The 14920-nt window shown below is 39.5% G+C and overlaps 1 pseudogene; it reads right to left on the reverse strand.

Annotated features, from left to right (window-relative positions):
- Positions 1 to 9109: 9109 nt before the first annotated feature.
- On the reverse strand, positions 9110 to 10803 carry LOC103556264 (translocation protein SEC62 pseudogene; annotated as a pseudogene).
- Positions 10804 to 14920: the final 4117 nt, after the last annotated feature.

The raw sequence follows: 14920 nt of genomic DNA on the forward strand, positions 1-14920 counted from the left end.
GCTTCATTATTTTCTATCATTCTGTTATTTGGAGATGAAAAGAGGAAATATTTCAAATGGAGGAAGCAGTTACAAGAAGATAGTTTTGTTTTAGGCCTAAAATCTGAAACTTTGAGAAATTATGTAATTCAGACTCCTCTCTTGAAGTGATCATCATCTTTATCTGAGGTCCTGGAGATTAAGCGATTGGTGCAAGAGAATGGGAATATAAGTGCTCACTGTCCTGTGAACTAACTGCTCATGAAGGTATCAGAACACGTAAGTAGAGATTTCTGGTAGACACCCAGAGAGAAAACAGAAGCTCAAGAAAGAGAAAGAACAGAGCTAAAGATGTGGTTTGGGATAACTGTATGGAATGGATGAGTATTCTGAGAAGAGCAGCTTGTTGGGGGGATCTCTAGGAACAGAGTATGTACAGAGGTGAAAGACTTCATTAAAACATCATCCTCAGATAAGCAATTGCTTATATGAATGAATACCATAAGAAAATCACTCAATTCCACTATTGCATTTGCTAAGCATTCTGTGAGATGCTGACCTCTATATACTATTAACTGAAAAAAGGGAAGAAAAGCTAAAAGTTACTCAAACTAATGGAGGAAAACTGTAAATTAATCTTAAACTCCACTTACAAATAAATAGAACACGTACCTTCAAACACATTGATACTCATTTTCCTCAACTCCAGCTGATCAAGATTGACAGGAGAAGTAAACCAAATGGTTTGTACAATGACAAGGATCGTGTAGGGTATATGTTGAGGCAGTGTGATATAATGTAGACTCCTGGTGAATTTTACTTTTTTCCAAAATGAAGTAGTTCTAATGTTTTTTTTTCTGATTATGAAAGTAATAATTATAAGATATTCAGATAGTACAGAAAGGAATGAAGAAAGTGAAAATCATATCTACAGATAACTTTTGTTGACATTTTACTATATGTGCATCACCTTTTTCTATTCATTTATAGATTATTTAAGAAATAGGATTATACAATATGCATGATTTTTATAAACTTTTTCATTTACTAATATATAATTAACATTTTTTATCCATAAACATAGCTCTGTATCATAATTTTTAATACCTGTCATGTATTCCCTATTGAAATTTTGAGTATGATCTTTCTTGAAAAAGTGAGAACTGTGGACCATCCATAAAGTCTAATCAAAGATGAGTACAGAAGAGGGAGATAAAATAGTAGAAGTGTTTAGAGTGACTTAAAATGTGTTGTTTGAATATGTCTAATATGATTTCAAATTTCTTTAAAAACGTTTAGGTTTGTTTAAAAACTCTCCATCCTTTGCCCAACAGCACCAATTTCTTTTTAGGGATCTATATGCTTCCAAAGAAGTTGACTTCACCCTCAGAGGTGATGTAACTAACCTAGGCTATCCAATCAGTATATTCCATCCCTTTGGACTCAATGATTGAGTCAAGGAGGGCGTTGGCTCTAAGGTGGTTTGACAGAATGACTCTTAGGACTTTTGCTGGGAATGTTGATGTTCTCTTTCCTGCTGGACGAGAGGAAGATGCTGGCAGCCATCTTGGAACCATGAGAGGAGCCAGTCTTAGAATGATGCAGACACCGAGGAAGGCACAGCAGAGAAAAGGAAATAAATGGTCCTTGATGTCATATTGAGTTGTAGAATCAAGCCTCAGACCGCGGACTTCTCATTCATGTGACCCAATCAGTTTTCTTTATTGTTTAAACAAGTTTGAGTTGGGTTTTCTGTTACTTGAAATCAAATGAGTGGGAAAAAATTCTAAAAGAAAGTGCCAACAGTAATTATCTCTGAGTGGTAAAAATACACGATTTTAATTTTTTTTCTGTGTAGAAAAGTTCCCAAAATGTCTACAAAAAAGTACATATTAATTTTTTCAGGAAAAAGTCTGAAATAAGTCTTAAAGTGTATATTTTGGCTATATGGAAATGGTGAACAATACCTAATAGTAAATATTTTTCTCAAACAAATTTAAAAGCCACTACTATGTGTTAAACCAGGTAGATATACAAAATCCACCCATAAAATAGAACAATTTAAAAGCACTGATATAGCACAATATATGAATTTTTGCAAGGCTAAGACATTGCTTTTGTTAATCTTTGTATCCCTAGCACTTATAGTAGTGCTCTTCCTGACATATAGTAGGTGTTCCATAAATAGTTATTGAATGACTGAATAAAACATAATTGCCTGCCAGCTATCCAGGATGTTAAAGTGTACTTCCTTTTTTTCCTTTTTTTTTTTTTTATTGAGGTAGCATTGGTTTATAACATTATATAAATTTCAGGTGTACATCATTATATTTTGACTTCTGCATAGACTACGTCATGTTCACCACACAGAGACTAATTACCATCTGTCACCTTACACATGTGCCCTATTACCACTTTCGCTCTCCTCCCTCCCCTCTTTCTCTCTGGTAACCACCACAGTGTACTTCTATTCAATGGGAGCTATTTGATATAAGCAACTGTGGTATAGCTCTTTTATAGTGGCTGGATTTCTTATATTTTCCAGCTTTTCACTCAGCCCAGGTTTATAGCCTTATTTAAATAGTCTTCCAAGTTGTGGCTTCTTTTTGTTATTTTAAATGCTATAATTAAATAATTTAATTTTTGATCTGTCAAGATAAAACCCTGGAAATTATCTTTTAATTTAATTACACAAAGATATGTATGTGTGTTTGTGTTTTTGTAAATACATAATAGTGCCCCCCCCCCCTTCAATCTGCTATTAAAATATTCTCATGAAGCTTCTGGGTTGGTGAACGTGTGGAAGTGCTGGGAGATTGGTGAGCCCAGAGAGGGCGTGGAAGCTCCATGCCCCTTCCCACATACCTTGCCCTATGCATCTCTTCCATCTGGATGTTCATCTGTATCCTTTATCATATTTTTTAATAATAAACCAGTGAATGTAAATATATATATTCTTACAAAAGCAATGAGGGAAAGTGGAATCTAACCATCTCACCTGGTTACTGATCTTACAGACCTCAGGTAAGTCTCAAATGTGGCTTTAGCCTGGGCCGGCACTTAAGAAGTTAAGCAGAAAAACAGTGAAACCAGAATTAGGTTATGAAACTGAAAGTTAAATCAATGACTTTGATAAGATAGGGTGTAGAAACTATATAGTAGAAGCATGACTTTGGGGGGCCATCCAGTTTGTTTCAGGACTTAGCTTCTTGATACTTGTGGTTTTGTTTTGACCACATTTTTGGGGAGGAGGAAGGGAAGGGGTTAGAGATCAGGAACGTGATAATGAAAAACAAAAAAAAGTACCCTTATTTTTGCTACTAGTTTGTTCTCTTAAAAATGTGCTCACAGACAAACTTATGTAATAGGCAATCTTTAAACAAAGAATCTGATGAATGTGTAGAGCATTTTGTAATTTGTATAATCTCTAAGATGAAAAACTATAAGAATTAACCAATGTTGTAAAATATAAAGAGGAAGTGGGGAAAAACCTCAGATTTAACTGACTTTAGAGTGTTTAGTTGATTGTAGCTATAACATGGGTGGAACTTTTGAGAAAATCGCTACCTCAAAAAAGGCTATCACTTCCTCAGCACAATGATTAAGTACAGACCTCAGAAGCATTCTTCCAGTAGAGGAGGATGTGTCCTTCCCTCCATAGAGGGCAGGTGCTCTATCTGTGTTGATTTCCATCCTGTCTTCAGGGCTTGGCACATAGTAGGCACTTGATAAGTATTTGTTGACCTCCTGCCTCTTGGAATGCTAGCTAAACAAGTTTGTGAAGTTTCTGTATTTAGGGAATCACTTAAAACAGAAACTTGTGCTCTTTCTTGTTTCTGTGTCTTTCAACAATCAACAAAAGTAACTAATGGAGATGTATCAGAACTCAAGTCTATGTGGCAGCAGAGGAATCAGATCATTTTGGTGACTTCCAGTGGCTGGAACAGAATAAATCATGGGGGAATCATCATTGGTTCTGACATAGACTGAATACAATAATGTCCCAATCATTAATTCTACAAATACTTAAATGTCCCCAGAATTCCAGAAGTTATTTAGACTTTCCTTTTACCCTAACTTCTATGCAAGCATTCCCTAAACTATTTCAAAAAGTTGAAACAGAAAAGAAAACTTTAGACTTCTGAACTACAAGAGCATTACACAGACCTAGTCAGAAGGAGGGCTGGGTACTAGGTTTGGAGATGGTTGTTCTTGGAGAATAAAGTTGATAAAAGTAAGCTTCTCAGTACGGGATCAATGGGGATTGAGGCTTCTATAGTCTATAGCTAATAGCATGATTAACAATATCCTCAAGTCTGGCTTATTATTAGTTCTACTGGCCTAACTCAGACCCTCTCACATGGATTTGTTATACTCAGACATTTTGGAGACAAGATGTTTATAGTAGTGTTAAAATTTGATGAAGTTTCTAGGAGAATCTTAGAAATTTTATTTCATATGTTGCCTCAGTAGCTGGTGAAGGATTTTCTTTTAATATAACAGTCTTTGTCGACCAAGAACTAGTATTAAAAGTTCAAGCCCAACGTTTGCCATAGTGGTAGAATTGTTTATTTTAGAGGCAAAAGGGGATTATCCCTGAGGGCAATGAAACAGTTTCCAGAAATCTTCAAACTGGAAGCTGTAGTCCCAGTGAAATTCAGAAGCGCCTCCATGAGTCTCTCTTCTCAACCGCTTTAATCTCACTCATCCAACCATGTGTGTCAAAAATTAGAATATGAAGGAAATGACCATTCTCTTGCTTGTCCAAAATTCCTTTGCTAACTCCAGAAGGTGCTAAACGGGGAAGGAGCATGACCTCTGTTACAGGGAATTTAGCCTGTGAGGAGGTTAGAGGAAAAAAAGCCTTCATGAGAATAGCTAGACATTTCAAAAAATGTAGAGCATTAGTGGAAGTAATTCCAGAGTAACCCGAAGAAGAGAAATTTGTCTCCTCAGCTCTTGGAAAGGGAAGTAAGAGAAGCTTTGTATGGGTCCCACTAAGGGTAGGCGACCAATGGGAAGCTGTTGCTAAGGAGACAGCTGGTGCAGGCTATAAGGACTGTTCTACAAAAGGAGAAAGGGAGGAGGGTTAGAATTTAGACATTTCCTCCTATTTGACAAGAGTTGTTCCATTTTTCCTCTTTTAGGCCTCAGTCTTGATGTGCTTTCCAGCACTCTATCACTCTTTCTCTTTTTCAGCATCCTCTCTTCTCAGTCTTCTCATTTCATTATTATTGCATGCCAGTGATTTGGTACTAACAGGCTGCCTGCTTGCTCCGCACATTATTTGTTCGTTATGATTTGCATGTATGGGTTACTGATCAAGGAGCTAGGAGAGTCAAGTGAGCAAACAGATGGAATAACATGGGGGTGGAGATCTGTCATAAAGATTGAGGTACAGAGTGGTAAAAAGCAGGATGCTTCATCATGGTCAGGAGTCCAAAGATCTGTCACAGTAGTTTTCAATCAGAGCTTCACACTAGAATCACTTGGGAATATAATTTTTTAAAAATATAGATGCCAGGGCCCCAGCCAGACTTACTAAATCAACATCACTGGGATTGGATCCAAGATGTGCATTTTTTTTTTTTAGATTCTGCAGATGATTCTAATGCAAATTCATAATTAAGAGCTACTCATTTAGGGAATAAACTAGAAATTATAAATCAGTTTCAAGGGCAGGCAGGAATATTTATCTTAGGGGACAGCAGAAAATTTTTCTAGAATCTCAGTGCTCTATGGGGAGAAATGTGTTTTTATTATAGGAAAAGGGCACACTGAGTCTGGCAACTTCCTTCAGAAATCCATTTCAATAGCTGTTTTCCTATCAGGACATTGTTCCTCATGCGAAACCCATTTCTTTTTGGTTTGTCCTTTGTGGAGAATAGCAAAACAAAACAAAAAACAAAATTGATCACTGTCTTCGTTTCTTCTGTATGTACAGCATGTCCTCACTGTAGTGCCATTAGCAAATCCCAGTCAGAAAGTTCATGTTATGGGTGAAACTGGATGAAGTAATTTTCTGGTGCATTCAATAACTAAGCCAATACATTTACTGTATTGTGGATTATATTGCGAAACCCCAGTGCAGTCATTTCACCATCTCTTAAAGCTTCAGTTTTTGAGAAACAATCCTAATTCCTCTTATCTTTCTCCAGAGATGTGATTTTCTAAAATGTGGCTTTTTACTAATTTTTTCCTTTATAGTTTGTGCATTTGGTGTCTTATTTCAAAATCCTCCCCTGTACCAAGATCATAATGATATTCACCTACATTTTCTTCTGTAAGTTAAATGTCTTTTAAAATTGTTATTCTTTGAACCATTTTTCAAATTCTCAGATGTTATGAAAGCCCCACTCTAGATTCAAAATGTAGAAAGTTTCTGCCCAACATGGAGAAGAATATTTCTGTAGCTCCTACTACAGAGTCTAGATCAAAAAACCCTCAATGCAGAATAAAATAAAATAGGAATGTACAAGGAGAGAAAAATCTATAAAGTGTGGTAAAAGAAGATAGCAGAGCAGTATCAGTTAATGGAAAGATAAACTATCTTAAAGCCAAGGTGTATTTTCCCTAGAGATACTGAAGAGATGAAGCCTTAAGCCTTGGGAAGAGTGAGCAAATGCAGGGTGTGTGGACTAATGGCTGGTAATCATGCTGTGGATATGCTTATCGCATGTTTATCAAATGTCTAGCAGGGACGTACTTATCCTTTGTTTGTCAGACGCCTAGCAGGGCTTTTAAGATGTCCTTGAGCAAAAGTCACTTTCCAGCTCCATGTTAAGTCTAGTAACCCACCCCCCCAACAATTTCAAAGAAAGTAATCCTTTGATAAAATTCCTAGAAGTTGTCCCACATCTGAACCCTTGCTGTGGCCTTCCATACCCACCCACTTCCTCAGGTCCTTGGCTTAACTTTGGAACTTGCTGTTGGAGTTTGGGCTCTTGTACTGCTTTATGAATGTCTATTATTTACTGTTTTCCACCTGCCTCCAGAATTTCATCAGACACCCAGTTGTACCCACCTATGATTGACTTGGCTCACTTGTACTCTCTCTTCTATCTAATTGGAATCATAGGGCCTCTGTGTAGGGTCCTTAATACCATCTCAAGCTGATGATAATAAGCTTCTGGCCATAATTTTCCAACTGTAACATGGTGGAGACTATTACTTGCACTAGAAAGCCAAACCTCTAGGATACTCTCCTCATACTTATATGGTCTAATTGACAATTGTGCCAGCAGAGGAGGCATTTCTATCCACATGGAAGACTCTATTTGCAAAGGTGTGACTTGTGTTAGGCTACCCTGGGCTGAATAGCACCACCCTTTGTGGGAGCACCTGTTTTCCTCTCATCAAGTGAATCTGATAGTTGGATGGGCCTAAGGATGCTTCTGTTCCTCACCAGGAGCACCTTTCTCTGCCACTACAAGAAGTGCGCTGTAAGAAGTGTTACTGCTGTCACTGTCACCTTGCCCACTGTGACATGACGGAGAACTGACAGGGTTGGTTCAGCCACCTTGGCTGCCTAGGCAGATAGCCCTTTCCTTCCTCGCTACTTTATGTACTTTTCCCTAAGTCTGCCTTCTCAGTAAATGTGCACCTGACATTGTTTCATTTCTGCCACTTCTAAATTCTCTCTGTCCTGGATAGCCCAAAAATCTTAGGCCTTGCCATCTTCGATCCTGTAAATACGCTTCTCTCCTACACTCATTGCCTATGGGCTCTGATCTGTGCCATGCTATGAAGCGCCCACTGGTTAGCATTCTACATGGAAGCAGGGTTGTGCCTGGGGAGCTCTAGGCCACATAGATCTCGATTACCTTGATTTAGTAAACCTGGCTGGGGCCCTGGCATCTATATTTTAAAAAATTATATTCTCCAAGTGATTCTGGTGTGAAGTCCTGCAGTAGGCTAGCACCCTGGCCATCATAAACTTCGAGAATTATAGGTTTCAGGGCTGGCCCCATGGCGGAGTGTTTAAGTTCGCACGCTCCGCTTCGGCAGACCAGGGTTTTGCCAGTTCAAATCCTGGGTGCTGACGTGGCACTGCTCATCAAGCCATGCTGAGGCGGCATCCCACAAGCCACAACATGAAGGACCCACAACTAAAAATACACAACTATGTACCAGGGGGCTTTGGGAGAGAAAGGAAAAATAAAATCTTAAAAAAAAAAAGAATTATAGGTTTGAATTCTCTTCCACTTTCTTCATAGTCCTAGGTGAGCTATTACCACTTGTCTCTGCTGGTAAACCTCAACCCAGCAACCTCTGAGTTACAGTTTCTGTGAGCCCCACAAGGTATTCCAGCCACTAAGAGTTTACAGCTCTGTCCTGGTCATACAGACCAGATGACTTAGGAGTGGTGCCATCACACCTTGGGGACATCGTCAGTAGCTGTCCCCATCTTGACTGAAGGAAAGTAATTTAACATTCATTATCGGTTTATAAGAGTATAACTCCAAGGAATGACTATGCTCATAAGTAAACATAAGATTTTTCTGAAAGATTTGTAACTAAGGAATGCAAGACATAAAATCAAACTGCAAAAGTAGATCAAAGCAATTAGAGTTCAATGGTTCTCTTATGTTTTCTTTTATGTCCTTTATTTTAAATTGATATTTTAGAACAGTAAATTATCTTTCATAGTAGTGCCTCCTGGTCTGATGATAGTAGCCTATTTTTGAATGTAGAGATTTAAGATAAATCAAAATGAACATTAAGACGTACAAACAGCTACTTTAAGTCTGCTCTCAATTTAATAAGGATCATTTTAACTTCATACTCAAATACATGAAATGTTGGCACAAAATTGAAGCTGCTGTAGAAAGATCACAGATGTTCTGTGGGTTATTGAAACTTCCATTTCTCTAAAAACATATCCTTAAAGAATCTTAATTTTATAAATTTAAATGTTGAGAAAATGTCTAAATAATAAGTAACAATTAAAAGAAAATATTTATTTGTAAATTATGTACAGAATACACTTTATTTTACAAAAAGGAGATGGGAAGAAGGGAGAAGGGCTGTCACCTTCCAACCAATGCTGTTTGCCTTCTCTGTTGGAGATGACCATGTTTCTCTGAATGAGATGTACAAATCAGTTTGGATTTCCTAAGTTGGAAAAGGAGAATTTGTAGCTAAACTAAAAATGTTGCTTTATTATTAGTAGTTGCCTTGTTTCCACAAAATACTTTTGAACCCTGTTAACTCAGAATTGTAGAAATTTCCTCATATAATTTTATAATCAACAAAAGCTTAACTATCAAGATCAATGAGTTTAAGTGTTTCATCTTAAAGAAACTGTGAAGTGGCTACATAACTATGTGTAATCTGAAATGTTGGTGTTTCTTTTTTATCTCTTTTAGTTATTTTGATTAGTCTAACAGTAAAAAGCCCTACAACTATCAAAAACGCCATTTATCTAAATGTCGTTGTGGAAAGTACATCTTTGATACCTATCAAAATGAATGAGACCTACTTACCGTAAAATTATCAAATAGATAAAACTTATAAATGGCTTTAGACTATACCAATAGTAGTATTCTATGAAATGAAGGACTGAATATAATTGCTTGGATGTCAAATACATGTCAGCAAATGAATTTAAAGAATGCCACAAATTTCAAGTATACATTATGATGATCGGCCAACATAGAAAATCCAACCTCTTGTACTTCTTTAGTCCTCAAATTAGTCAGATTATGATTTTTCAAGTGAAGATTGAGTTGTTTCTCCATCGTCGTCTTCTTCCTCCTCTTCACAATCCCCATCTGTTTGCTGTTGCAATTCCTCTTTTGTGATCATTTCAAAATCATTCCCATTTCCACTACTGTGTTGGGATCAGTCATTTGCCCTCCTGTCGCTGTCTGTGTCTGAGTGCTGTTCTCCACCCGAGCCTTCTGTGCCCTGACTTCCTGGTCCTGCTTTTCCCTCCTCACCTTCCTTTTTCTCACTGTCTGACTTCTTCACTGTCGGACTTCTGCTGCTTTTTGGTTTCAGATTTCTCATCTTTCTTTAAGTCTGCTTTTGGTCCTTTATATTCATGTGTGTACAAAGGCCTGAAAGAGTCAATGAAGCCCATGTCAGTAGTCAGATTTGGCAAGAACCAAAAGTGGTGTCTTCCTCCAGTTGAGCCAAATGATGAGAAACAGAATGCCACAAGCAACAGCTAGGAGAAGAATGCTGGCTACAAAACACCTGCGCCCACGCTGAGGGAGAAAACAGCCACTCTCGTTTCTGCTGGCCAGAGAGTGAAGAGTGGCTGCTATCACTGCAATTACAAGAGTAAATCCCATGACAGATGTTTTAAAGTGAACTGGGTCATAGATCCACACAAATACCTCATTTCCATCCAGAAAAACTTGATCATCATGTCCCTCAAGCTTGAGTTTTTTCTTAGTTTCCCTTTTGGGAGTTCCTGGAGTTTTCTCCTTTTTGGATTCTTCCTTCTCGTCAGCTTTTTTTTCCTTTTACCTTTTTGGTCTTTTCATCCTTTAGATTTTCTTTCTTGCTCCTTTTATCTTCTTTTCCACTTTCAGATTTCCTTTCTCTTTTTCTTTTTTTATGTCTCATCATACTTCATTTTCGTTACTTTCAGTGCCCGGTGAAAAAACTGCTTCTTTAAAAGCCAATAAAATAAGCAACCTGGTGACCCATCATATTGGTGGACTTCGTTGCACAGTTGAATCGAAGATATTTGGGTACAGTCTTCTCTTCTTCAGATGGTCCACCAGCTTCCTGGATCTGCTTCTTGTGTCGCCTGCGTTCCACCAAGTTGGCTGCTCCGCCCCACTCTCCCCATCTTAGGCTGGGAGTCAGCATGTGCCCAATGACCTAGGTGAGGCTTGGCATGAGTGGAACTTCTGCCTCCCCAGAAATTCCCCAAGGCTAGTGGAGAGACATCCACTAGATGAGGTTCCTCTTGAGAGGAACCTGGCCTTAGCATTATGCTTTATGGACGCTTCAGAACTGCTGAACCCTTGGTAGGCTTTTTGGGTCCTGCACCATCTGGGACAACATGCATATGATGCGTGTTGTATTCATATCCTATTGTTGCTATAACAAATTACCACAAACTTAGCGGCTTAAAATAACACAGACTTATATTACAGCTCTGGAGATCAGAAGTCCAAAAGCTTTCTCCCTGGGTTAAATTGAAGGTGTCAGAAGTGCTGGTTCCTTCTGGAGGCTCTGGGGAAGAATCTCTGTTCTTGCCTTTCCCAGCTTCTAGAGTCTGCTCACAATCCTTGACTTGTGAGTCCCTTCCTCCAGATTCAAAACCAGCAATGCTGCATCTCTGTGACTCTCATTTTGTAGTCACATCTCCCTCTGACCGCAGTTTGGAAAGGCCATTGGTATTGTCATCTGAGAAAAAACTGAGCCCTCTCCCTGGAGCAGGATCTCAGGCTCTGGGCATGGGCCCTGGTCCCTCCTCCCTTTGATCCAGGTACCTGAGGTTGGACCACCATGTCAAGATGTGCTTGTATTTTTGTCTTATTTCTCCTCCCTTAACCATGCTTTTTTTAAATTTGCTTTTAGAGATGTTGAAGGCTATAAGTATTTCTAGTAACACAGAGAATCATGATCTCCAAAGAATGTTTCATATAAACCACTGTTTGAGTTCAATAGGGGTAAATGTCCAAAAATAGTGGAATGGCCAGAGAGAGCAAGGTATGACACTTTCTTTCTTCTTTCCCCCCACAAATCCCAATCTTTTCTGATTATAATACAGACAATATGTGCACACTTTAAAAAATGCAGTACCGAGATGTGTATAGTAGAAAATAAAAAGTGCTCAATAATGCCAACAGAAATAATCTCAGTTAATATATGCAGAAACATATCATACATATACACATACACTCAAAAGCACACATATATTTACTGAAATGTGAATAATTTATAACTTCTATTTTTATATTTAATATTTTGAGAATATCTTTCCATTTCAAATCACACATCCTTTTGTTTTACTGGCTTATAGTATTCTCTGTATAAGTGTGTTGTAGTTCATTTAATTTCTAGTGGGAATTTCAGTAAATTCCATGTTTTTCCTCTTAACAAGATCCAATATTTTCTTTATTTGTTTTAGTAGTTACTATTAAATCGTTAACTTATGTATTTAACTAAACTTAGAAAACAACCAACCAAAAAAACCCAAAGTCTGAAATTAATCTCTGGCCACTTCATGTCCAAGAAAAGAAACTTAACACACTTTGCTACTGCTCACAGCTTGCCCCTACCTTTCACCCTATTATCTTTCTTATTAGTATTGCCTAGAATTTTAATTTTGCTTCTTTGAAAAACACAAAATAATTCAATTCATTCAAGTTCAGGAAACATTACCCACTCATTACTATTAATTTCTGTGCTCACTAGTCTTTCCTGAATCTGACTCCTCCCCACATACCTCTGGAAGTGACAGGCTTCAAATCCAGACTGCCTGGATTAGACCCTCAGTTCTGCCACTTTAAAGCTGTGTGACCTTGGATAAGTGACTTAACTTTTCTGTGCTTCAGTTTTGTCATCTGTAAAACCAGGGTAATTATTGTAGCTACCTCATAAGATTGCTGTGAGAATTAAATAAATTAATACCTTTGAACGGTACCTTTGCTCATAGTAACTGTTCAATAAATATTTGCTACTATTATAATTATTTCCCTATAAATAGCTTCTTTTCTTTGAGGGTCTTTCATTACATACTACCTTGATCACTATGTTTTATATTTTCATATGTATTCATGTTACTAATTAGCATGCTTTCATTTCAGCTTGAACTCCTTTCAGCATTTCTTATAACAAGGGTGTAATGGTGATGAACTCCCTCAGCTTTTGTTTGTTTGGGAAAGTCTTTATCAGTCCGTCATTCCTGAAAGGCAACGTTGCTGGGTAAAGAATTCTTGGTTGGCAGGTTTTTTCTTTCTGCACTTTGACTATATCATTCCGCTCTCTCCTGGCCTGCAAGATTTCTACTGAGAAGTCTGTTGATAGCCTTTTGTAGGTTCCTTTATATGTGAGGTTTTTTTCTCTTGCTGTTTTTAAAATTCTCTGTTTTTTATTTTAGACAGTTTTATTATAATGTGCCTTGAAGAAGATTGTTTTGGGTTGAAATTTTGGGGTGACCCATTAGCTTCGTTAACTTGGATGTCCAAATGTCTCCACAGATTTGAGAAGCTCGCAGTCATTATTTCATTGTTTAAATAAGCTTTCTGCTCCTTTCTCCCTCTCTTCTCTTTCTGGAACTCCAGTAGTGCATAGATCTTTTTTTTAATGGTATCTCATAATTCACATTGGCTGTCTTCACTCTTTCACATTCTTTTTTCTTTTTGCTCCTCTGATTCGATGATTTCTAACGACCTGTGTTAGTAACTAATTCTTTCTTCTGCTTGGTTGAGTCTGCTGTTGAAACTCTCTATTGAATTCCTCAGTCAATATGTTCTTCAACTCTAGGATTTCTGTTTGTTTTTTTTAATGGTTTCTATTTCTTGGTTGAACTTCTTGTTTTGTTCATGCATTGTTTTCCTAATTTCATCTAGCCGTCTGTCTGTGTTTTCTTGTAGTTCACTGAATTTCTTTAAGAGGATTATTCTGAATTCTTTGTCAGACATTTCATAGATCTCCATTTCTTTAGGGTCAGTCATTAGAATTTTATTAGTTTCCTTTGGTGGAGTCATGTTTCCCTGATTTTTCATGATCCTTGCAGCCTTGTGTTAGTGCCTGCGCGTTTAAGGAAGTAGTCATTTCTTCCAGTTTTTACAGACTAACTTTGGCAGGCAAAGCCCTTCACCAGTCAGTCCATCCAGAGGTTCCATGGCAGGCTTGCTGCTGGATTCCTTGGGCAGACAGGTCTGGTACCTGGGTCCACAGGTGGGCAGGCTTGGTGTTTGGGTAAATGGGGACCAGCCTGATGCCTGGGTCTGTGGGGGTGGGCTGGAGCCTTGGCTCAGTGGGGCCAGTCAGGTGCTTGAGTCTGTGTTGATGGGCCTAGGACCTGGGTCTGCATGGGCAGACCTGGATCTTGTGTCCACAGGGGCCAACCAGGTGCTGGGGACCACTGAGGTGGGCCTGCTGCCTAGTCTGTAGGGACTAATCCAGTACTGGGATAGACTGGGAGATAGATTCTGTGGGAGCCAGCCTGGCACTAAGTTGAGCCTGCAGTCTTGGGCCACAGGAGTCATCCTGTCACCTGGAGCCTCAGGGGTCAGCCTGGAGGTTGGGTCTGTGGGTCCAGATTGCTGCTGGTGCAGACTGTGAGCCTGTGTCTGGAGGAATCCGTCTTGAGGCTAGGGCCTTGGGGGCTGTCCTGGTGATGTGGTAAGCTAGGAGCCTGGGTCTGTGGCAGCCTGTCTCAAGTCTAGGTCCGTGGGGGCCAGCATGGTACTGGGGTGGACCACGGGCCTGGGTCCATGGTAGTTGGCCTGGTACTGGACCCAGCTAGGAGCCTAGGTTTTTGGGTGCCCAACTGGAGCCTGGGTTTGTAGGTGCCCACTTGGAGCCTGGGTTTGTGGGGGCCTTTGCAGGGAGCCAGAGACCACCAGAGCTACCCTGGGCTGTGGGAGCTGGCTGGTGATAGATGTGCTGAGAGCCTGCGTTCTCAGGATTCTGTCAGGGGCCTGGGGCCATGGAAGCCTCCTGAAGCTGCTGGAGCTGGCTGGTGCCCAAGTGGGCTAGGGGCTTGGGTTTGCAGCATCCCTGTGGGAGTCTGGACCTATGAGTCTCCTGGGACCACTGGAGCTGGCAGGCACTGGAGGGAGCTGGGGCCTGGGCTCGTGGGAGCCTGCAGGGAGCCACCTAAGGCTGCAGGAGTTGGCTGGGTGCTGGGGCAGGCTGACTCTGGGGTCCCCAGTGAAGTCGTGCACTCACTTTACTCTGCTTCTCCCATGAGGAGGGTGTCTCTCTCAGCCTAGGCTGTCCAGGCTTGGAGGAGGGCAAGGAGAAT

The sequence above is a fragment of the Equus przewalskii genome, chromosome 17 (assembly GCF_037783145.1).
Source record: "Equus przewalskii isolate Varuska chromosome 17, EquPr2, whole genome shotgun sequence".
NCBI lineage: Eukaryota > Metazoa > Chordata > Mammalia > Perissodactyla > Equidae > Equus > Equus przewalskii.